This window comes from Zonotrichia leucophrys, chromosome 6 (assembly GCF_028769735.1).
Source record: "Zonotrichia leucophrys gambelii isolate GWCS_2022_RI chromosome 6, RI_Zleu_2.0, whole genome shotgun sequence".
Taxonomy (NCBI): domain Eukaryota; kingdom Metazoa; phylum Chordata; class Aves; order Passeriformes; family Passerellidae; genus Zonotrichia; species Zonotrichia leucophrys.
Genome location: NC_088176.1, coordinates 16,517,591 through 16,541,871, shown reverse-complemented (window position 1 = coordinate 16,541,871; position 24,281 = coordinate 16,517,591). Strand labels below are relative to the sequence as shown.

General features: G+C 40.1%; 1 protein-coding gene across 4 annotated transcripts in view; it reads left to right on the top strand.

Annotated features, from left to right (window-relative positions):
- The window catches only part of PCGF5 (polycomb group ring finger 5), a 100,006-nt gene that overhangs the window by 26,569 nt on the left and 49,156 nt on the right, over positions 1-24,281 (top strand). The window contains exons 1-2 of one of the 4 annotated variants that reach the window (XM_064716115.1): positions 7,918-8,033; positions 17,731-17,829. The gene's annotated coding sequence lies outside the window, so the exon portion shown is untranslated. Of the gene's footprint in view, positions 1-7,917; positions 8,034-17,730; positions 17,830-24,281 lie in introns of those variants that run through there. The other 3 variants (XM_064716120.1, XM_064716116.1, XM_064716117.1) reach the window with 3 other exon arrangements.

The following is a 24,281-nucleotide window of genomic DNA, read 5'->3' as shown; positions in this document are numbered from 1 at the left end:
GTCTTGTGGGCAACAAGATGGGAAAAAAGTGGCATTGCCTGTTTACTTCCCCTGCAGATTTCGTGAATGAAAACCCCAATGGGGGTGCAAAGCCTGACACTGCCATGGTCCCTGCAGTTAACCCTCTGGTGGGCAGAGCAGCTTACATAGACACCTGAGTGAAACCTCTTTCTGCGGCTTTTATTTTTCCAGTCAGTTTCCTCATGTTCTGCTGTTCTTCCTCATTTCATCTCTTCAACTATAAATCAGTCTTTATCAAATATGCTATATGCCAGTAAAGAAGTAACACCTTAAATTCAAAATTCAAATTAACTCTATAGCAGTGCATATGGATCCTGAATTTGGCAGGAATTTAGATGAGATATTGAAAGTTTCATTACATAAAATTTGGGGGCGTAAATTTTTTTTAGTATCACCAATTCATCTTGTAGATTTTTCCTATTTACAGCTTTAGCTGTGTGAAAACAGATTAAATGTTAAGCTTAGATGTCCACCTGCTTCTGCTTATTTGTCACTAAGGATGTCTGTAAATTTGGTTCCTTAAAGCTCTTTCTCACAACCTTGACTTTCAACTATATCCACCACTATGTTTACCATCAGCTTACAGAAAACATAGTTTGGACTTTTAACCAGTGTTATAGGAAACTGGTTAGTATTAAGTTTCTGATGTCCAGATGCAACTGGAGTTCAGCTGGGTTTTGGAAGGAAGGATGATCCATAGTCCTACAGTTTGTCCATCTTGTGGCTTCCCTTCCCTAATGATGCTCAGCTTACTGACAAGTCCCAGCTGGATTTTAAGAGACATACTTGGAGGACATGAAGCTCCTGGAAGAGTACAGTGTAATTTACAGTGAGGGATTAAACGTGCCTGCTCTGTCTGTGGGTGCTGGGTATTTTTAATCAGGATCAGGGGTGGTAGATGCTTCAAAGCAAATCCTCATGTGTGCAGATTTCGGTAAAACACACCTTCCACATGGGGTGTTTTTAGGGCTGTATTAGGGCCTCCAAATACACATTTCTGTCCACACACTTGCTACAAAGCCATGTGTCACAAGCTTCCATTTGTACCCTAGAAGGTGAATTGTTTGTGTTTTGGCCTTTGTTTACTACCAGCCCTTCTGGGACATCAGCGAATGGATTTCTGCTTTCTGTTTCATCCTTCTTTGTGTTCAGCACAAGGGTTTGTCCCACTAGAGTTCTACTGCCTGAAGAATTGGAACATCATGCAGGATCATTGTGTTATCATCTGTTATTCTCCCTGGCCTTAGTCATGGCTGCACATACCTAAGATAAAATCCAGAGTCACTGTGTCTTCCTCTGGGATTTGGACACCATAAAAATTGAGAAGAGAGGGGAATTTCAGTGATTTGCTCATTAAAAAATGGGCAATCTGAAGAGAGGGAGGAGCCAGAAAGGAATAATCAGGCCCTGTGACCAGAATCAGTGAGAGCACAGCTGGCACATGGCCAGACACAGGAAGGGGTCACAGGCAGTATTGGCATACCCATGCATAAAATTAGCACTATGAAAAATCAAATTATAAAAGCACTATATTTCTTCTGCATGGATTTGCAGCTATAGACTTTTGATGTTTTATTAAAAAATTCTCACATTGTTAGAGAATTTTCATGCATTGGATAAACAAAAATATCTTGGTAACTGTTCTGATTAGAAGTATAAAGAACAGACTGTCAAATTCTCCATTCTTATCCCTTGGTTCAAAATCTTTTCCATGTCTGCCAAGAAAATATACTACTACACAAACACCTGATAAGTAAATCATTCACTGGCTCACTTTCAAAATAAATATCTATGTATATGTATTGCCTGATGATAATTTAAGGTCTCAATAGCCATTCAGACTGCTCACGTGTGCTTTTACAGTAGTTTTACAAATAATCCAGCATTAAAAACTGCTAGATCACTGCTGTCTGCAAGGAAGTTTATAAGGAGGATTACTGTGTTCTCAGAGATAGTACCATCAGGTACATGCAGAGGGGATAAAAAATGTATAAAACATGTTAATGCTATGGGGCAGGAAAAAACCCTGAATTTATACTGTGCATTTTATGATGTGCTAAAAATAGAATTTTTGTAAATACATGCATGCTGTGTCATCCTAAGTATTTGGTAGTGGACAGGTTGATCTTTGAAGACTAGAAAAGCTCCCTCTTACATAGGAACACTTCAATCCATCAGTGCTCTATTGTGTCTTGTCTGCTTCTTTTTAAAGAAATTAAAGGAAGATCTCTGAACTGTGGAATGGATTTGTCACACAAATCTTTCTCTTCCCTCTTCTCTGTGTACTGTTGCATCCCATTGTAAAGAAAAATCTCCAGTATCCATAGCTCTATTATCTACATCCAGACCTCAGCCACATTGCCCCAAATATAGAAACCCCTTAAAAATTTTGTTTTCAACAACCAGAGACTAGACTAAAAAGAAATACTGTGTAAGAGGAACGTGTTTTCCTCTCTGCCTTTTGAAAATCTTTACTTGTACATTCTAGTTGACATGCAAATAAAAACCTAGAAAAAACTTTAAAACACCTTTAAGTACAAAGGTGTTCAGATGGCCCAGCAAGGACTGTGGCAAAGTACCAGATGAAACACTTGTCACCTAAAGGACTCTGAATTCTAATTTAGAAATTGGTGTAATACAAGAACTCGACTGGGTTATAATTTATTCTATTTGTTCAAGGTGCCAGCAAGAACTACTGCAGGAGTTTTAGTTGAAACACTAGAAACTTGGAAAAACCCTGATTTCTAGGGATCTTTAAAAAAAGAAGTGTCATCCTACTTTCTTTCTCTTCAACAGTGGCTCAAATCAACATTAACAAAAGGAAATAGATTCAATTCATGAAATATTTTCCTTTAGGATGATCTAAAAATGCTTACATGGCAGGGTATACATAGAATCTAAATTTAGATATCTAGGTTCACCTTCTCCTCATGAGCAGCTACTTCTCTCAATTGCCTAGTGAGCTGTTTTGCACACCACAGGCAGGGGCAGTGCAGAAGACCAGCCATGTCCTCATCTATAAACAAAGAGCAAAAGTCTCCCTGGAGACTTTGCTATTCCATCCTGCTTTCCTGCATTCATTCCATTTGGCAGTGTAAAAGTGATTGTCTAGTGTGTTCTCTGGGCTGTGAAAAGACACCATTCAGTAATTATGCTCTCAATTCCTTGGTAAGGGATTGTTTCCTCACTGGCAGGAGGGAGAGTTTCTCAGAAAGATCTGCTGTGATTACTGAGCCCAGGTATCAGCCTTGTCCTGCCATCCCCCTCAAATGGTGTTAGTGGTTAGTCTGTTAAAATGGACTTGCAATTCTCTATGAGCAGAACTCCCCAATGTGAAATAGAGCTCATTGCTATGAGACCACCTCTCTGTGCCCTTCTCCATTTTGGAGGAAGACTCCCAATAGTCATTGACAGATATTTTAGCCTGCCTGTGAAATGATATCTTGTAATGGTTTCTTATGTAGTGTAATTATACCTTAGTTCATATTCCATAAAAGGATGAAAATCAAACTGGGAAACACCTTTCTCTGATATAACCAAAATGCTTCACAATAATACTGCAATATAGAGCATGGTTGAGTTAAAAAGTAGTGAAATGGAAGGAAGTAGAGAAAGTTTCTGGAATAGCACAAGTGAAGATGAGGTATGACCTACCTTAAAGCATGGGAGCAGATCTGTGGAGACCCTGATGCCGTTGCAGGAATAGAGAATTCCCTGTTGAGGGTCTAACCGTGATGTTGCTGTAGCTGTGCTCCAACACAGAAGATATTTTGCTTTTACATACTTATTTATAATGCACCAATAAAGGATTAAATGTGCTGTTTACCCAAGGAGCTCAACAGCCTCTGTCATGAGGAGAAAGTAAACTCTTAAATTTTCTTGTGGTAGGCTCTATACCAAATCTGTAAATTGGTAAATTTACTGGAATAGCTTTATAAAACTATTGCAGCTGACAGTAGATATTTGACAATTCTTACTCCTGCTGGAGATGAAGCCAGACTGAGCAGGTGTTTTACAGCACTTCCCCTCTGCAACTGAAAGAAAACTCCCAGTCCAGTCCAAAGGCAAGAGAGCAGTCTCTTCTGCTTCATAATTCATATGTCAGGGTGTTTCAGTATTTATAGAACAGAAATAAAACAATGCTCAAGTTGAAAATACCTACCAAAAAGCAGAATTCACAATTTAGTCTCACTGTTGGTATGAGATACTCTGTAATTATAGCAACACTAAGCTGTGCTCAGTACAACCCAAGAGTGCCTTTTGCTGACCAGTAAACAATTGATAACCTTGCTTGGAGACCAAGTTAATTAGTAACACAGAATGAAAAATCATAGTGTAAAATAGCGTTTAAAATAGCATCATGATTCTAAATAGAGAGTTAGGAGTGATGATACCCTCTTTTCAAATAGAAGTAGTTTTAGAGTGCCCTAGTACTCTGCTAAAGTAGTCAAATTCTGGATGAAAGGGAGAGAGGAATTTATCACTCACTGGCAAGAAGTAATAAGAAAGCTGCATAATTAATGCTAGACATTTTAAAGCCATAATTTTCAATTTCTATGTAATCTTTGGAAAAGGAAAAATGTACCTTGGCAATATTTCTGAGAAGGTAGGGAGGGCACCCACTGAGACTTATGTATATTAGGTCAGAAATCAAGAGCCAGGGATCCTAAAGATCCCTGTTATATCAAAAAGTTGTGGCTTGCCCTTCACTGGAAATTTTGTGAGCTTATTTGACAGGCAAAATCTACTAATGAATTGAAAGTTAACCCACAACCTACATGTGGCAACTGCTGAAAACCAATTAAACAAATATAATTTTGCTTATTTTTAGTTTTAGAAAATATTTCTCAACCACATATTTTACACTTGAGTACAATTTTCATGCCAGTTCTCCAAAGATGCATTAGTAGAAGAGAAATTCCAGATATGGCTGTTGCCCTAATCACAATTAACTGACAGCTTATAAAAGCCATCATCATAAGGGAACATGCACATTTTACAAAGCTTGGGATCAAGAAGGAAGCCCCAGGGAGCAGTTTAAGGCTTCTCACTCTACTAGAAATAAAATCAGCAGAGGAAGTGAAAGAAAGATAATTAGAGAACTGAGTCTTGAATCAGGCAAACCATTTTCTCCTGTATGCAAAATCTACCATGAAACTGCAAAATCTGTTTACACTAAAAATTCAGTATTGTGCAAGATATAAAATAAAAATAGAATCTATAGTTCAGGTTTTGTTACACACAAAATGAGTAGTGCCAACTCTTGTGCTTCAGTTATTAGTCTGTTGCTATTTGGTGTCAAGAAAACAAGTGAGAAGTTGATAAACTTTCATCTAAAGTTATAGTTACATATTTATGTACTTATATTTAAATAGATTACCCTCCTGGCTGTAAAGAAACCCTTGAAAAGGGAAATCTTTATCTATCATTTAGGTAGACTCAGAGCATTTGGTGAGAAAACTGTCAGTACTGAAGTATGTTTTGCACTGGGGGCTTTATGTGCCTTCCTTGCTCTGTTAGTAAACAAAATTCATCTACTCTGAGCTCTGTCCTGCCATGTCTAGACCATTACTGGTAGCTACGTTTCCACCTTGTAATAATACCTTGAATAATTTTATCTTCTGGTATGTTTTTTTTCTGTGACTTGAGTGTCAGCATCAGTTGTTCCAGTAAAATCAATGAGTTCTCAAGTACTTTGATGTTCAGGAAGGAATTTGTTCCCTTTCTGACCTTTCTTTTCAGATAAAGAGCTACTGTCTCTCTCTGAAACTGTTCTTTCATGATTCAGAATTTCTCTCTTTTTTCTATTTTTTTTTTTAATAAATTAAAACTTATAATCAAACCCCCCAAAACAAAACCCTACAAAAGTCCCCAAAACTTTTAATGATAGGACCCAGGTCTCAGTTTTCAGTGAGCTTGATATGATTGTCTGAAGCATAGGCAGTCTAGTTTCTTTTCAGTGAAGATTCTTTTAATCTCTAATAATACTCTACATTGCGTGACACCCATTGACTGTAAACTCTATGGAGTTAAATGCATTGCTCTGATAAAACCAATCTGGCTTATTATCAAAAATACAATTATAATCAACAGCTGACATGACAGTCAAGATTGACACTAGTCTGACCAGGAAAGCCTCAGAATATATACTTACTGACAGGGTTCACCACTGTCTAAATGAATGTGGTAATGTGACCTGATTCAGATGATGTTAAAGCATCTTTAATTCAGATATCCTGGTAATTTGTCCCAGGAAGCGACTAAAAGGGAGAAGTTCTAACTAACCAGGCACAAGAGAACTCTTCTCTAGATTTTTAATTTTTTTTTAATGCAATACTGCTTGGAAAGCATCATGGATATATTAAAATTAGTCTTTCAAAACTGCACTCCTACTCTTCATCTAAGAATGAAAGTTGAAGTCAGGAAAGCTGCTAACTTGCAGGTTTAGCTCTAAGTTAGTAGCAGCAGCCCTGACTGCTGGCTGACTACTCTAGTGCTTGCAAGGAAATGGTTCTAGCCAGGGCCCTTGTCCCAAACTTTGTGCAAGAGGCAACATGGAACAGGTTACAGGGACTATTGATTCTGCTCTCAGGATGAGGAAGTTGAAAACTTTACCATCAAATGCCAGGAAAACTTGATTGAGAAGCTTACTCATCTGAAAATGAGTCAGGGAAGTTCCCGTGGTGTGTACTGAGATGCATAGTGGAGATTCCTATTGCAAAGAGCTCTCATGGCTTATATTTTCCTATTACATTTATTGTCATTTGCTGACTGTGGGATGGGAGTAAAAGGAGCATTAAGGAGCTGCTTATTTATAGATAATGAGTATATGAGTAATGTCATACAATTGTGTTATGTTCTGATTATTTCCTTGGTTTAAAAATGTTTATTTCAATGGAATTTACCAAGGATATGAGTCGTGCCCACCCCAGCAGAAATAAATCACGGAGAAAATACCCATTGCTGGGTGGCCTTTTGCCTACACCGAGGGAAGAGCGCGGTGTTTCTGAGCAGCGCTGCCCACACACAGCAGCTCTCGCTGCCTCGGGCTCTTCGCTCCGCACCGACGCGCGGACACCGCGCACTGCCCAAACTTTGAAGTTTTCGGGATGGGATGCGCTAAGAGCGGGCGAAGGAGAAGGGTCTGAGTGTAAATGAGGTCTTGCTCGTCCCCGGCCCCGGGATCAGGCCGCACCTGTCCGGGGAAGGGGCAGAAAAGGGGAGCGGCCGCTGTCGCTACTCGGCGGGCGCCCGTCCCTGTGGCGGAGGGAGCACATCCAGCTCCCCGTTCGGGAAACGCAGCCACGGCAGCACCGAGCGGCAGCCCCTCCTCCCGAGGCGCTACCGCTGGCAGGGGCGGTGGCGCGGGCCGACAGAGACACCCCCCGGTTACATAACCAGCGCCTGCGGGGGCGGCTCCGCCGGTCCCGCCCCCGCCCCGCCGAGGACAACGCGGAGCGCCCCGGCCGCGCTCCCGCTGGCACCGGCCGGGCAGCGGCTCCGCGCCGGCCCCTCCGCCTCAGCGGGCACGCGCAGGACGCATGCGCGTCCCGGGCCCGCCGGCGCGCCGGGCATGCGCGGGGGCGGCGGCCGGGCAGCGTCCGAAGGCAGGCGGGCGGCGGGAGCCCGCGGGGCACCGGCGGCCCCGAGCCCCGCAGCCCGGCGGGGGCTCCACCTGCAGCCGAGCGGCGCCGGGGGCCCCCGGGGCGGCAGCGCCCGAGCCGGGCTGTGCCCCAGTTTGTGTCCAATCAGAGAGTGCAGCGCCTGCACCGGGCGGGCGGCAATGCGTAAACAAGCCCCGGGAACTCCTCCGCCCCCCGCGCTCCCCTCCGCGCCGCTCCCCGCGCCGCCCCGCAGCCGCCCCCGCCCGCTGACAAGTCCGGCGAGGCGCGTTCCCGCCGCTCCGCCGCCCTCCCCTCCCCCGCCCGCCCGCCCAGCCGGCGCCGCCCGCGCTGCCACACGCACCCACTCCCGCACACGCCCGCGGGTGCCCGTGGCCTCTGCAGGGGAAGGTAAGGGGCCCGCCGGGGGCCGCCGGGCAGGCGGCGGCGAGGTGCGGATGCGTGCGGGGGGGATCATGTGTCATAACAAGTTGTTGAACGTGACATTGCTCTTGAACTGCGGCGGCGGCGGACGCCGGGCCGCCGCCGAGTAACTTTCTCCTCCAATTCGGCGCTGAGGAGGGAGCCGGCGGCGGCCGGGCAGGGCGGCGGGGCTGGAGCCGACGGGGTGGGAGCGCTCGGCAGAGGCTGATGCCGTTCGCGGTGCTGGCGGCTTCCTGGGGAGACGGCGCGCGGCGCGGCGGGGGACGAGCGAGGGCTCCGCGTCTGGCGCCTGCTGCGGGAGCCGCTGCCGCCCCGGCGAGGATTTTTCTAGCAAGGCGCCGGGGCGGGCGGTGAGCGAGGAGCGGGTGCCGGTCCGAGCATCTCCTCTCGCGGGTAGTTATCCCCGCTGATGCTCCGTGGCGGTTTGGCTCGCTTCCGGCGTGATTAGCTCGGCTTATTATGTAAGATGTCACCGGAGGAGGAGAGGCACAAACCCTCGGTGTGGCGGAGGGGGGAACGCACCGGTCCGCCGCGCCTTGCCCGCTCCAGGTACCGGAGCAGAGCGAGCAGCCCCGGCCCGAAGGGGACGGGAGCTCCCCTCCGCTCGCAGTCCGCCGCTGGAATACGGCTGCTCGCTTTACACGTGGGTTGGGTGTGTTCCCCAAACCTTGCCTTTGAGCAGAAACGTAACCTGTCCTGCTTCGTCTCCCATGTTTAATTGCTTCTATTCTCTCTCAAAGAAAAAAATAAACATGCGAGCATAAAAAAAGTTTAAGAACTTGATTTTTGCTTCCTTTATGTGCATATTTAGTAGATTAATATGATCTGGAGACGATTGAATGAATCATCAGTTCCCTGAAATAAAAGCAAGTGAATCATCTCGCATGCACAACGGAGAGGGAGCATGGTTGGTACCGTAGATAGTGAAAGGTTGGTGTCAGTTTCTGACGCTCGGTGGGATGTCAGAAGTACAGACAATGCTCAGAAACCCAGCAGTTTCCTGCGGCTGGTTTGTGAACTGCGAAAGTTTTGCACCATTCAAGTGCAGTTTTTCTGGCTCAGTGGTTAAATGGTAACCTCTTTCTATTAGCAACTTGTTATCCATCATTTTACCCAAATAGTTAAAAGGGGAGTGTAAATGGTAAGAAGTAAGTTACTGTGTTATTCAAAGTGTATTAATTTAAAATAAAATTTAAACAATAATACCTAAAAGTAGCATCACACTATGTCTATACCCTGAAGCCAGAGACAGATCCCAGATGCTTTTAATCTGGGTTTTGTTTTCCTTAGTTTTTTTTAAGCAAAAATAGTCTCTGTTGAAGTAAAAAACCACATAAATATGTATTTTTAAAAGCTAAGCCAGTTGATTTAATAAACATGTTGGAGTTGTACCTAGATAGACTTCTGTTCCTGGTCCTCTTGCCTGTTGGTGTTTAAAATGGGATAGAGTCTGATCCTATATATAGTTGTCCTTTCAACTGCAGCTTGCTTCCAAAGTGGATTTTTCATCCTCTAGTTTTGGGACACATTCTTCTCTTCCTGTACAGAGGCAGAACTATGAATTTTACAAGATTTACTCAGCATACCTGCCACTGTGAAGAAGCAAAGTCACTGTTTCTAGTGGGGAGGTAGTGCTTCACACATCCAACCACCTGGATTTACAGTATAACTGTGTGAAAGTCTTTGTATGTCCTGCTAGTAAACGATTCTGTTTCCTGTGGCATCAGGTGTCCCTTATCACACTGCCTGTGTTTTGTACCTCCTGCCATTCTCCACGTGGGAACAGAAAGGATTGCTTTGGTGTTTGTCACTGCTGGGGCAAAAGGACATGTTATCATTTTTGTTTGTCTAGAACTATGCACTGGCACCTCATAGTATTAATTAGAGTATTAGAGCAATAAAGTGTGGGAAAATTGTGTTGCTTCGGGGTTCATTGCGTGGATTTTAACATCTCCCTATCAGAAATTCCAAAGTGTTAACCAAGTTAAGACTGCACATGACAGTGAAAGCACTGTAATAGCGAATCTCTTAGGTATGCTGGGTGGTCATGTTAACAAACAGGAAAAATACTGCTTTAGTTGTGCATTTCATTCAATGATCGAATAGCATTCATCTTTATTTATTCAATTTTCCTTAAAAAGAAGATAAAAACATACAATGTGTGTGGCATTCTATGTGCCCAGACCTCAGCTGAAAGCAGTAAAGGAGATAATACTGAAAGTGGACTTAACACTCTGCTCAGCTGGTTTTCCTTGCTCTATGGACACTCTAGGATTTAAAGTAGAAATGAAAAACTCTAGGTTTCACTTGTAAGCCTGCAGAATATGCAAAATAAAGTGAGATAAAATGTGTTGGTTTAAAGTTGCTCCTGTGCAGCTCCATTTTTAGGATTGACAAGCAAGTTACTGTGGGATGCACAGAAGGGAAAAGTGGAGGACAGTGCAGATAAAAGTGAAGTGTCTGAACTTTGTATCTTGATTTTTGCCAAGTTGGGCATACATAGGAATTGTTCTTATCATGACCTTTTGAAAGAGTGGTGCCAACAGCATCTTTATATGTTCTTCCTGCTATCTGAATTAGAACATCCCAGTGAGAAAAAAAACAACAACAACCCAAAAGATTTGTTCCTTTTTGCAGTTTTGGGTGTAAAGACCCTTTTTAAACAAGTACAATAGTCCCAGGCAAAGTTTTGATCATTTCCCGTAGAAGGACATACTGCTGGTGTTGAAAAGGGGAGTCCTTTCTTCAACTATTGAAAACTTTGCACCAAGTACACCTTAGCTTGGGGTTGTTTGTTCCCCAAATCCTCAGTTAAAAAACAGTCTGGGAAAAAGTTTTATTTCTATTATTAGACTAAATATTTGAAAGATTAAGAAATAAAGTTGATTCTGTATCAGTGTTGTAGCTATCTCTTTTGAATGATGGTGGGTAGTGCATTTCTTACAATGAAGCATATTTTCCTGATTATTGTGGTTTTATCTTTAAACTTTTCCAATAGATGTAGTGCCATGAAAAGTAACAGCTTGGCAGTCTCAAAGCCTGAAGCCCGTAATGAGCAGAGCAGGTGTAGCACTGGCAGCCAGCTCCATCAGGCTGTGACAAGTCAGTGTCTGTCTCAATGTGTGTCCATGGGAAATAGAAGTGTTGCTGTCCTTATCAGGATTAAACCAGAAATTGCTCACTGTCAAGTGTGGGCCCCTTCTGGAATGAAAGTCTTACTTGAGCACTATGGTCTCAATAGCTGCCACTATTAGTTCTTACTTGTGAAACAAATAATTTTGACTGGTTACCTAAAACTGAAACCATTTATTCAATTATTAATAGTGAAATTCATGCATATGTCAGTAGCTTTCCTAGCAGCTAACCAAACTCTTGATTTACTGCTGTGCATTGGTCTTTTTTTTTTCCTGTAATAGAATAATTTTGTTTGCCATTGGTTTATGTACGTTTTGAGATTTGAAAGGAATTAAGAAAGTAGCCTGCTGATTTGCCATAGTACTCCTATTTTCATGAAAGATCTAACCAGGAAAAGACAAGTAAACTTACTTTCTCAGAAGAGGTCAAAGATGAGAATAACAGTTATTGGGAGGATCTTCACTTCCTTGAGATGCTGTTGTGTCAGTAACTGGTGCATCACAGAGAGCTTCAAGTTGCTGCAGTCTGTAGTGGTTCAAGATTTGCCTTCCCCCACCGAGTCTTCACTGGCACTTTTAGAGAGGCACACATGGAGATGGAGCAGAGTGCTGGAGAACAGGTATCCACACTGCAAACAGGGGATGCCTTTCCTGGCTCCTTTGCTCAGCTTCAGCATAGGTTCTTCCACAAGGAGGAAAACCACTTTATGTTCCACAGCAATTCTTATCAGAAAGAACCCTTCCCACACACAGCATACCAGTGGAGATGTAGCAAGAATAGCAGTGCGACCTAAACGGTGAGCAGTGATATTTGCCTGATTCATGGCTGTTATTCTCATTACATGCATGAAGTTGATGGCAGTGTTACAGAATTACTGTCTGTCAGCTGAAGCTGTGAGTACAATCTGATAGCAGCAGGGAGAGCCCCAGTTTGTAATTGCTGTAAAATCGCTCACATCCGGTTTGTTATGCCCATCTTTCAAACTCCACCCTGCACACTTGTTTTGCTCACCTGTTGTTGCAGCTTAGTTTTTGAAATACAAGCTCTTGGGGAACCCCTTGTAATTCAGTCTGACTTTTTGCATTGTGTTACATCTGTTAAAGTTTTTGTGTATAAACAAAATACCTCTAAAGTAAGGGAATCCACATTTTAAGTATTCTCTAGATAGATTTCAGTGCTGGTTACCACTAATCAGATCTGGTAGAGAGAGAAATTCTCTCTGCCACAAAAAAAGCAGTAGATCTTGAGATAAAAGTCTTGAATGATTCTTAGAGAAGTGTCACCACTGATTAAAGTGAATGTAATTATATTTATTTTCTTCCTTAAGAAGAAGAATGGAATATGTAAGAAACCAGACTCTTGATTAATTTCGTAGTGAAAACAGTTCTTCTTTCAGATGAAAGATCATCTCTTAAATAGCCAATATGTGTATTGAATGAAGTTAAAGATGTTTTTTCTTTCACGGTTTTATAAAATTGTTGTTTACTTTTTTTAAGAATCATCAGCTAGCAGCAGAGACAAAAGACCCTTTATATGATATAAATGATATTTTGAGTAAGTATTCTTGGTTGCTTCTGGCTGTAGAATTTCCCTGCATACAAAGTGATTTTGAAGAGCTGCTTAATCAAACCAATATTTTTCAGCTTTCCATCTTAACTCTTTTGATATATCATAGATAAAGTAAATTTTAATGCTTTCATCCCAAATACATATTTACTAAAAGTACAAGTGGGGTTTTTTTTGTGTGGATAGTGATCAGAGAATGCAAATAGATTTACTTGTAATTATGTACTCAGTGACAGTTGGTGCCTTACACAGGCTAGTGTTTAAAATCTACTATTGATGTGTAACTCTTATGTATTTATTGCTGAAAACTTAAAATGTAAATTTACATGGGATTAATCTCCAATTCAAAATTGCCATTAATTGCAGAGAAGCTCTTTCAGTTTATTTATTGTGAAGCTGGGTGAAACCAGTGAGACTTGTAACTGAGGAGCTTTACTTTAACATCTGCTTCTCCAGGTGTAGCAGCTTTAGGTACATCCACTAGTACAATAGGGAAAACCACACAAACTGTTGGGCATGCAAACTCTTCTTCAGGTTTTGAGCAAAAGCAGCAAGCAATGAACCAGGGCTGCAGTTCCAGAAGACATCTGCAGCCACTGCTCAGAAGAAGGGAAGTGCTGCTGCTATGGCTTATGCTCTCTGAGCCCTGGCAGTCATTAAACCCCCAAATTAGACTTAACTAAACCACCAAGAAACTAGGCAGACGTTTTCTGCTGCTCTAGAGTATTAAATGGACTTAGAGATGGATCAACAAGCTCCAGAGTGGTGCATCCCTTCTTTTTGGTACAGCTGGTTGGTTAGATCAGCTCTGCTGTTCATCTAAACATAAGTTTAGGCCAAATTTGGAACAGTTGCTGTAAGTTTGTTTCTCAGTTATGGCAATGAAATGGCTCATTGGATGAAAAGTGTGGTTATCACCTACATTAAAAAGGGACATTAGTATGGTTAGGAATTCTGAGGTAGTGCTCTGTCCTGGGCAGAAAGAAAACGGATCATTCCCACCCAGAACACTGAAGCCTTAGCTGGAGTGTCACCACTCACTAAAGACAGTATCTCCAGTTACATCTATTACTTTTGATATCCAGAAGATCTGTGAACTCTCATTTCCACATTTGGCTTGGTGACCAGGACTAAGAAGTGGGGGTTTCATTCTGGCACTGGAAGTCTTTGCTAATATGTGTGTAACATTGAGAGAATAGCATAAATAGAATAGCATATATGAAGAAAACTGTTCTCTAATATTTACTGAGGGTAATCTCTTGTCTTCCTTTTTTGGGTGCTTGCTAGGCTGCTGCACTGGCAGTGTGTTTGGGTCACATGGACAAGAGCTGCTGGAGCAAGTTTGGTGTTCTGTGGTTCTGTACTATGAGATACAAACTCTCCATCTGATTTCTTTCTTGGCAAAGGAGAACCCTCCCAACTCCTCCCATCCAGCTGTTTTACACCTAGATTTCACAAGCATGTCTGATAAATAAAGAACATTTGCAAACATCTGCCAAACATTGGACTTTTGGATTTATAGCTTCCATCTTTTGAAGTGGGTGGGTAATATGAAAGAACACTGACAGGTAATATACTGATTGAAATTTCTTACAAGGGATGATAGCTACTTACCATGTAATTTTTACTGGATGTTTTCAATGGAAGTGTCTTGACTCTCATGAATCAAAGGAGGAATCCATAAAAATACAAATAGTTTGAAACATTATCTTTAGCTGATGGAAACTGCTGTAACTCTAGCTTCAGTTTATCCACTTGACTCTATGTCAGTACTGAATATGCCTGTAGACAGAGTAACCACAAGTACTGCTTGTACTTACTTTAGTTAAGTTACCATAGACCTTGCCTCAAATTGCTTATAAATTTGTCAGTTATTAAATAATTCCAAGAACAAGATTAGGGAGTAGTCATTTTGCCAAGTGTAAAAATGTTTTTGGTAACCTTTTCATTAAGCCAGGATCTCAAATTTTATTTCATTATTGCCCTTGTATTATAAATGTAATTTTTCCTGTTCTTGTGAAAATAGAAGTGTTTGATCTAAATATAAGCCTTTGAAAAAAATATGTTTATAAATGTTCTTAGGTGAGGTTGGTGGGAGTTCGCCCATGACATTTTCCAAAGACAGTATCTGCAGCCAAGTCATTGAGTAGAACTTCCCTGTTCTTTGTTCCTCCTTGAACAGCAGAGAGAACAGGCAAAGAACCTCTCTTTCACTTCAGTGCTTTCTGGCTTGGTATTGATTCTGTTTATTCACAAAGGTGAAGTCTGTTTGACAGGTGCAGAAGTCAAACTGCTGACAGCTTAGACTGCATGGAGCCATAGTAACTCAGCAGGAGAATTCCTGTATTTTGGGAATGATTAAGTATAAAAATTAAACTGTTCTAATATAGCTAAAGGGCCAAAATGTTAGGACATTTCTTATTTTAGGTTGTTGGTGTGATTGTAATTTATCCATTGTAGTGCTTCTCACTTCTGTTCTTAAAAGACTTTCTCCCCAGCATCCCCTTACCATCTGGAGGAAAATGTAGAATGGGCACAAGAGGAATGTTGCAGGAAGACAAAGGATAGTCAGCTCAGGGAAGTGAATACTGCCTTGGAGGACTAGTATCTGCCTGTCTTGGGTACTAAATTACTATTTTTTGCCGGGTAGGTAATATAGGTCAGGGGTTCACAGATGGCCTTTCATTTTTAACAGATGTGAGACACATTGCAGCCAAATTGGCCCTTGTTTCGACATCACCAGTACAATCAAAATTGTGTGAAACAGAGCTATTTACTCAGTCCTGAGTGTCCTGATAAGCTGAACCTTTGAACATCAGGTGTATGGAAATAAAGAGTACTTGAAACAGTTTGGACTTAGACTTCTCTGTCTCCCTTTTCTGTATCTGTAAATTATGGCTTACAGAGTTGTCTTGTTGAATAGGTTGTGGAGAATATTCTTTTATTACTATTTGGGGAGCAATACTGAAATACTGGAGGAATGAGTGAGTATAACTGTGTGTGATATCAAACACCTGGGAGTACAATACTAAAAAAGGGTGTAACTGTCTTTTATACAATTTTTTTTGGTAGTAAATATAATATTAAAACCAATGCTGCAGTTCACATATGTACAAAGATGCAGATTTTTTTCTCTGGAATTCTTTTGAAGCCTGTAATTTTTACTGAAGTTATAATGATCTCAGCAGGGCCCATTTAGGTATGGAATTCTGTTGAGTTTGGCCTCATGGATATATATAAGAGATTGGTTTTGTCTAAAGGTTGAGTGTTTAAACAAAGGAATATAATGCACAAATTGAATTCTGGGAGAGACATTAGTCATTCAGGTATATTTTTCCATAACATGCTTGGGTGTGCTGCTTGGAAGTACAAAGGTGCTATTTTATTTCTTAAAGGAATTATGCATTGAGGTGCATCTGTGTAATTTTTAAACATATGTAAGCTCCTGCTGCCCGAGCTTGAAGAAACTGAGAAGATATCTGCTTATGTTTGGTGTAATATAAAGACAGAGTGTATTAGCTGTGGCTCAGTGCCATGGTAACACCATTAGGTTTTACCCTGAGCAGAACCTGACTAGAATATGGTTTCTAGTCAGCTTCCAACACAGACATCTTGCTACTAGTAGAACCATCTTGCAACTTTTCTTGTCTTTAAAACAAACAAGATTCTTCAAAGATACTTTATTAAAGAAAGTGGTTTTTAGGAAGCTGTGGTAGTGATCCTGTGGATAAGTTCTGAATGGAATTTGCATGAAGAAAGGCAGAGTTTAGTGTAAGTTTAGGACAATAGAAAGAAGCCCACAATACTTGAACCTGGACAATGCAGAGCCTTCTCTTATGCATCAGTGGGTGTGATGTTATTGATTGTGCTTATTGGAGTAGGTGAAATTTATATTGTTCACAGCAATAAACCCTCACATTCCTTGAAAGTTGCAACTGACACTTAAGTGTTGATTCCTGTACTGTAAGAAAAGCATAAACATTGCTGAGCAGCCTGCATTGAGTGAAGCCTCAGAAGTTTTTTTTGCAGGAGCTCTTTGTAGGTTAGAGTAGATCTGACAGCTCAGTGTGGTGGTGCTGTAAGAGTGGTAGAACATTGGCATTAATGATTGTGATCATTCATTCAGATACTGGACAGTGGTGTTGCATAAAGTGTTACTTTGCATCTCACAAGATAATTGAACTGCTAAACTACAATCACTTCTTTCTGAGCACCTTTTTTTCTAAGTATTTTGTGGGCTGCACAGGTTTTAAATAGTGACGAGAAAAACTGATGTTCCATTGTTGTTCATTTTATCATGGTACCGTGAGCAACGTTCCCTTGGAAGTCACCAGCTCTGCAGGCCTCAGTCTCTGGACCTACACCAAATACAAGGAAAGCAGTGATTCCATTTAAGTTAAACAGGGCATGGAAATCCAACTGCTGACTGTGCAGTTGCTGCTCTTGTCCTATGTACCAAAATTAATCAGGAACTCGAGAACTTTTTTTACTGATACTAACACAGGAAAAAACCATTTAAATTAATCTCTTTTATAACTTGCGCTTTTATTTGCTCAGAACATGCATAGGTGCAGGAGGAGATGTTCAGGCTGTATTTCTTCTCTAGAGGAAAGGCAGTAGATCAGATCTTAGCAGTACCTGCATAGTTAGGATGTCCCTGCAGGAGTGGACTGCATTGCAATTGCCTGCACCAGACATTACTGGACTTGTTAAGAGTCTTCTTCAGAGTTGTATTCCTGTAAGCAAATAGGTGCTAAACACTTTGATTTGAGGGGGGGAAAGGGGGAGTGGGGAGTTGCTGTCTATGTAAGCAAATGCTTACATCATTTGTCTTTTGGGTCTCATGCCTGTGCTTTTCTCTGCAACACTTCTGAGTTAGCAAGGCTTCCTATTCAGAGGTGTGTTTTTTCATTGTCTTTTTTTTCTTTTCTTTGCATGTTCCTTCTTGCTTCACAAACACAAGGAAGAAGTAGAAGATAAATTTTGGAATAAGAAGAAACCAGTGTATGCTGTAAAGAAATCACAGAAGGATTGTTCAGAAGAATCTAGAGTTCAAGTTCTGGTATGAAATTCTAAATATTTTCCTTGGAATTCAGGTCACTGTCTGCTCTGCAAGACAAACCTAGCTTAGCATAGATTATAGCATGTAAAATAGTTCATTGAGCTAGCAAAGATCACTTTTTACTAGAAAAACTATGTATAAATGTGTTCTGACTGGCATAGCTCCTACTCTGTTGTACATGGTATCTACTAAGATATGTTTCATCCTTTAACCAAATGAAGTATCTTATATGTAAGAAAACTTCTTTTATATGGAAACTAGCCAAAAAGTCAGGTCAACTTTCTAGTGCTAGATTTTTTGCCACTATTGAAAATGTTCTGAGTATGATTTTTTTTCTTCCTTAAGATGTAGAAAGGAAAACCATTTTTAAATACTACTTGAGATGCGTTTTTCAGTCTCCACAATATAAAACAAAAGACAATTAATTTTTTAACACTGAAAATGTTGAAATATTGCACACAGTTAAAGAAAGCTGTATCATTTTTCACGTAGAAAATACCTTGGTCTATTTCTGCCTCTGTTTTCACTGAAGGCACTAGCAAGCATTCCTGCTAATTTAAGGGCCCACAATTTTAATCTGTTATACTTATTGCAGAAGTGCTAAATTTAAATCTGTGAATTTGCACAAAGCAAGAAAAAGGGTCTTTCATTTAAAATCAGATGGTTAAAACACAATACATTTTATTTAAATTTAGAAAACCTTAATTGCACTTTTTTTCACCTTCACTAAAATGACATATTTTTTTTACTTTTAATTACTTCCAGAATTGTGCTGTGTAAAGACTCATCAGACTAAAAGTTTACTGAGTGCAATCAGTCACCTAATCCCAGAGAAATGGCTTGATTATTTTTAATCTTATGTAGATGAACTTTCTGGTACAATTTCAAAACCTTTGAAATTGCAAGACAGAAGACTGGAAGGCGTCTGTGTATGTTTTCCAGGCCTATGTCCTAGGTGTACTTTCATAAAAACACCTGTTCAGTATCCACTGCACTGCAATTCAAGCCATGATCTCACTGTTTCTAAGTGCCAACTTCAGCTGGTGTAAAGTGCTACTACCAGAAGCTTGTTAGTTCTGTTTTCAGTGCAGCCAGAAAAAAGAACAGGGAGCAGGGAGAGGAGAAACTCATAGAAAAAATTAGTTTAAGAAGATGACACAGACCCTTGAGTAATGAGCAGTGCTTTGGTAAAAATGAAATGGAAACATAATGTGGCACTTTTCTTACAGTAATGTAATCATGATTTCTCTACAACAGACATTGGATTCAAATGTTAGAGTCAGCTTAATTATGAATCAAAAAAGCATCATAAAGGAGGTGGAAGCAAAACAATGAAAATGGGGAAGGCTAAGCTTTCATGTCCTTCCACACTTAAAACTGCAGAAATAACTCTGCAGTATTCAGTTGTTCGTGAGGGAAACAGCAGAAAACATCACAAGGGAGTAATTCTAAAATTGATATATTCCATATGAATGTAATTAAGCTCCCTGACATCAGACGAGTTCAAATAGAAGTCTTAGACACTTCCATGTGCATATTCCAGAGCTAAGATCTAAGATAATAAAATAGAAGAATAGGAAAGATAGCAAAAGATAAATCACTATGTAGAAACTATTGGTAGGTTCTGTTTACAGAGTGCCTCATTCTTCCCTCACAAAGCACAGAGTTCTAAAGGAGTTTTGAAGGATCGTGGTATAATCAGCTGCCTGTGTCAAGGGGACACAAAAGAATGAAGGTAGTCCTAGATGAATGGGCAAGGGGAATATCAAGCAGTTGTTGAATTAAATTGATTCAGTGGTTTTTAATGCTGTGATCGTCACTCATTCTGAACTTGATTCTAGCAATTGCACATCAAGAAGGATGCAGAAATCTTGAAAGTTCTATAGAGAAAACCTAAAAGAAAGATAGAGTTCTTGGCACACATGCTTTATCATGGATGACTGGGGGCACAGCTTAGTAAAAGTAAAGCTAAGGTGGCACTTCCAGACAGTAATCAAGCCATCTCTTGATATTATCTTTCATTAACTAAATGGAAAAATTTGAGATAAAGTAAGTTGTATTCAAAACCAGATTATTCAGTGTAGTTGATTAAAAGAAAATAAAATTACTGTATATTAGCAAACGAGGTAATAAAAACCAGAGTAATTCAGACTACTATTAAGTATTTTTAATTTTTTTTAGCATTTGAAACTAGTGACGATTTTTGTAGATCACTCTTTACAATAGAAAATTAAGAAGGATGCTTTAATCAAAATAATCTGTTGAACTACAGGAGAAAATATTTTTAGTGCAACTCAGATTAGATGATTGGCCTTTTTTTACTTGATACGTATTACAGTAAAGGTTCTGCAGTCTTTGTTGTAACTTTTGGAAGCTTAATTGCACGGAGTCCTGGCAGAGAGTTCTTTGCACAATTACTTGAAATTCTCCAGAATTCAGATTGCTATTTCAGAAAAAGCAGAACAGAGACGTCTGTAACAAAAAGACATTTATCAGGTGAGACATTTTCAAAGTGCAACACATCTAGTGTGGTTTGTCAGCACTTTATAAAGGCATGATAGGGTCCCTTGTAAAATACTTGACTACTTAAGTTTTAAATGGTCTTTTATGTTCTTTTTCGATGAGTAGTATTCAAAAAGTATGTGGAAAGTAAAGCAACAGCTGCTCTGCAAAAGATAGCCCTGGGATACAAGGGAGAGCTGTGTACTGTATTTGCATAACATGTTGGTCTCAAAGTAGGTTAGACATCTGCTTAGCCATGAAGTTTTCTGTAAAAACACTGTTCCTTGTTTGTTCTGTATTAAACCCTTCTCCATTTATATTTTTATGTTATTTAAAAATAAACCTAGAAAAGATGTGTTGTTTTAACCATTAATAAAAACAAACCAGCTAAGGTGCAGAATGGTCCAAGATCAGCATTCCAGAATTCTTTCAGAAAGAAGAAAATCAGACTTGATTGAATGGCTCATATTTATTTTTAAAATAAGGTTAGAGGAAATAAATATTGTGTGGAATTGTATGCCCAGCTTCCCTAAAGTAACACAGGGGTGTATGTTGTGTAAATAAAACTAGCATATGCTTAGGAGCCATAAAAAGTCAGGATTCTTATCTTTAAGGCTCCTTCTCTTCATTGTGGCAATTTTTTTCAGACCACCGACACAAAATAAATATTTTTTTTATGATCAATAAATATCCCTGTTACTAACCACATTCTTTAAGCCATCTTTTTACAATATTTCAGTGGTATGCAAGATAGAGCTTTACTTCTGATGTGCAGTAATCTTTAAGCCCCTTTAGGAGATTCTCCGTGTGCTCCAAGAAGTAGATTAAACTAGTTCTTCTCTATTCATAATATTTTTCATATGTGACAGTAAGGCAGTGTTTATTTTAAGAGTCAAAAGCCACAGGTTCAAATCCCCTTAAAGTCAGTCGGGAAAATTGCTTGCAATGACTTCTGACTTAGACTCTACGTTGGATTTCTATTTTACCCATAAAATTTATGTATGAAAATTTAATGCAAAGTGGTTTTTATTTTTGATGTAATACAGCATTTTAGTGCTCAGTGAGAGGACATTAAGAATATTCAGTAATACAAATGGTACCTTTCTATGAATTGCAGTAAAAGCAACAAGCATTTAGTGGGATGACACCCAAAAATACTATCATTTGTATCTAGTATATTCTCAGTCTTAAAGATATTAATAACTTGATATCAATATCTGTCTGAGATTATGCCATAAATCTGTATGGCTTCTTGTAAAGCATTTATTACCATAGACATGAAACATCTTCCTGTAATGTAAACAATGTCCCTAACATCTATCACAATCTTTTCACACATCCTCTTCCCTGGGTGAGAAGCATGTGCAGTTCATGGTATGTTTTGGTAGAATTTTTGTGTTTAGTTTGGGGCAAGACCGTTGACAGCATTTATGTTGATAACTCATAATCAGTGTACAGCGTTACACAAAATTATTCTCATTATGCTAATTGACCTATAGGCAAAGTAGAAACCGAGCTGGATGCTGCCTAGGTAAGGACTTCATCTGGCACCCAGCCCACTCCTGCATTGTTTGCATCCCTCAGAGATGTTGGTCATGTCATACCATGCCCATCTGCATCTGGCCATGGAGAAATGGGACAGCCCATATCTGCTTATAACACAAATACAGGCTTAGTCACAAGTGTGCATAAACACCCAGTTCCTACTCATACATCACTGGGCAGCACAGCAGAAAGGTGGGAAATCATTCCTTTTGTTTATTATGTTGTTTTTGTGGATTAAGCTCAGTGGGCAGCTAAGCACCACAAATTGCTCACTCACTCACCCCAAGCCCCTGTGAGATGAGGGAAGAGAAAAACTAAGAAAATTTGGGCGTTGAGGTAAAAAAAAAGTTTTAAAGTTTATGAAGTGAAGGATGGATGAAAGATGAGAGGAAGGAAAGAAAGCAAGTGGGGCAAAAAGTTACTGTCCACATTCTTCAAGAGGACTGATGAATATTCAGTTCCAAGGAAATGACAGCTAACATCCCTAAGGCCCCTGTTATTCCTTATCATGACTGAATGTGGTGTTACATGGCATGAAATATCTCCTTGCTTAGTTCAGATCATCTGGTTGTATCCTCTACCAATGTATTGCACCTTCACTGTGGTAGGAGTGAGAAAGAGAGAAGGGCTGTGTGCTGGCCAAGCACTGCTCAGGAACAGGCAGAACCTCAGTGTGCTGTCAGCTCTGTTTTGGGCAGGTAACTAAAAGACCATATGAGCTGCTGGGAAGAAAGTTAATTCTGTCCTAGCCTGGCCCAGTACAGTTATTTAGCAAGAGGACTTAGGAAGCATTTGAGATTTAAGCTATAAAAAGCCATAGAGAACGTCTGAATAACAAAACATTTTTCAGGAAGGAGGAACACAGTATTTTATAGATAACCTTAGTGCTTTTGAACACATTTCATAGGTCACATGGTGCAGGAGATGAATATTTCTAACTCAAACTGAGAAGGAAATCTGCACATAAAGGATATTCAAGGTACATGTTTGTGTGTCCCATTGAAGTTGCTCAAGAGTTGAAAAATAAGAGTTTATGTTTGTTTTGGACAAAAGTTTGTATTTAGGTCAGTAGGTACTCTGTTTCATTCCTCTCACTGCAGAAAACAGACTACTTATACAATTGTGTGCATTACATAATCCTCAGCTTTCTCTACTAGAGTATCAATTTTCTCATGCAGGAGTCTTGGGGATGTTTTGACTAAATATCTTATGTTTGTGCCAACTCCTGTCTAACACAATGCATTCCTTTTTTAGAGAAATGAGATATGAAAGATCATATTTGGCATTAGTCTGGTGGAACTGAATTTTTTGCTGGAATCTACCAAGTTTTGCAGGTTTACTGTGAGTGCTGTTTTGGGAATAGAGAGAAAAAAAGTACTGTTATTTTTGTTGACACAGAGTCCATAGGGACGTAAGCAGTCTAGTGTTCCTCATGTGAGTAGTTTTCTTTACATAATAATGTTTGAATATTGTGTGAAAACTTTATTCTTTATTCTTTCTTGACCTCTGCTCACATGCTAGTGAAGTGAGTCCCTGACTCCATTGTGAAGTAGAGCGTTTCCTTGAGAGCTTATGAAGTATTGGAAATACTTTAGACAGAAGATACTTAGTGTCTAGCCATTGGGATTTTGGGAGGTCTGAGGAAGGGACTAGAAAAAGAACACAAATTTGACAGTCTCAAATGAGCAATTTCTGCTTGTGCAGTGATCACAACCTAAGCAAACATAACAAAACACCCTTGGGACTATAATGGCATCATTTTGGTTTTAGGACTGAGAAGGGCTGCAGAGCAGTGGACCAGAGGACCTCTTTGATTCTGAATAGTCCACAGGCTTCCAGCACACTTGTATTAGATAATGCACTGGAATTTTCTCACATAAGAATGACAGGAGTTAGGAGTGACACTTTGTTCTCCCAGTTATCAATGCACTGAGGGCACTGATGGTATTCTTTATTTGGTGTCTTCAGCCCTGGTGATTGGGAGATTGTGGTACTTGTGCGTGTGTGGAATGAGAGTAGTTTACAGGCACACTTCTAACCACACTGCAAGCACTGTAATGATGGAGATATTATATTTAAACCTCACTGTAGAGTGAATCTGTAACAGTATTCTTCTATTTCCAACCAAAAATACTTTCAGTTAATTACAAACATAAAACAGTATTTCTGTTTCAGTGATTATTAATATTAACTGCTGCTTTGTAAATGAGCATAACTCTGCATTTTTATTTCCTTTTTAGTAAGTCATGTATAGCTGTAAAACCCTATATCAGCTCTAGATGTGTATTAACAATCAATCTCTTCATCACAGCAGAGGTAAAAGTACATTTAAATAAATCATAGAGACATAAAAATAACTTGTTTCAGGAAGTCATGATGGTATTGTGTGGGATTAGGCTGTGTAA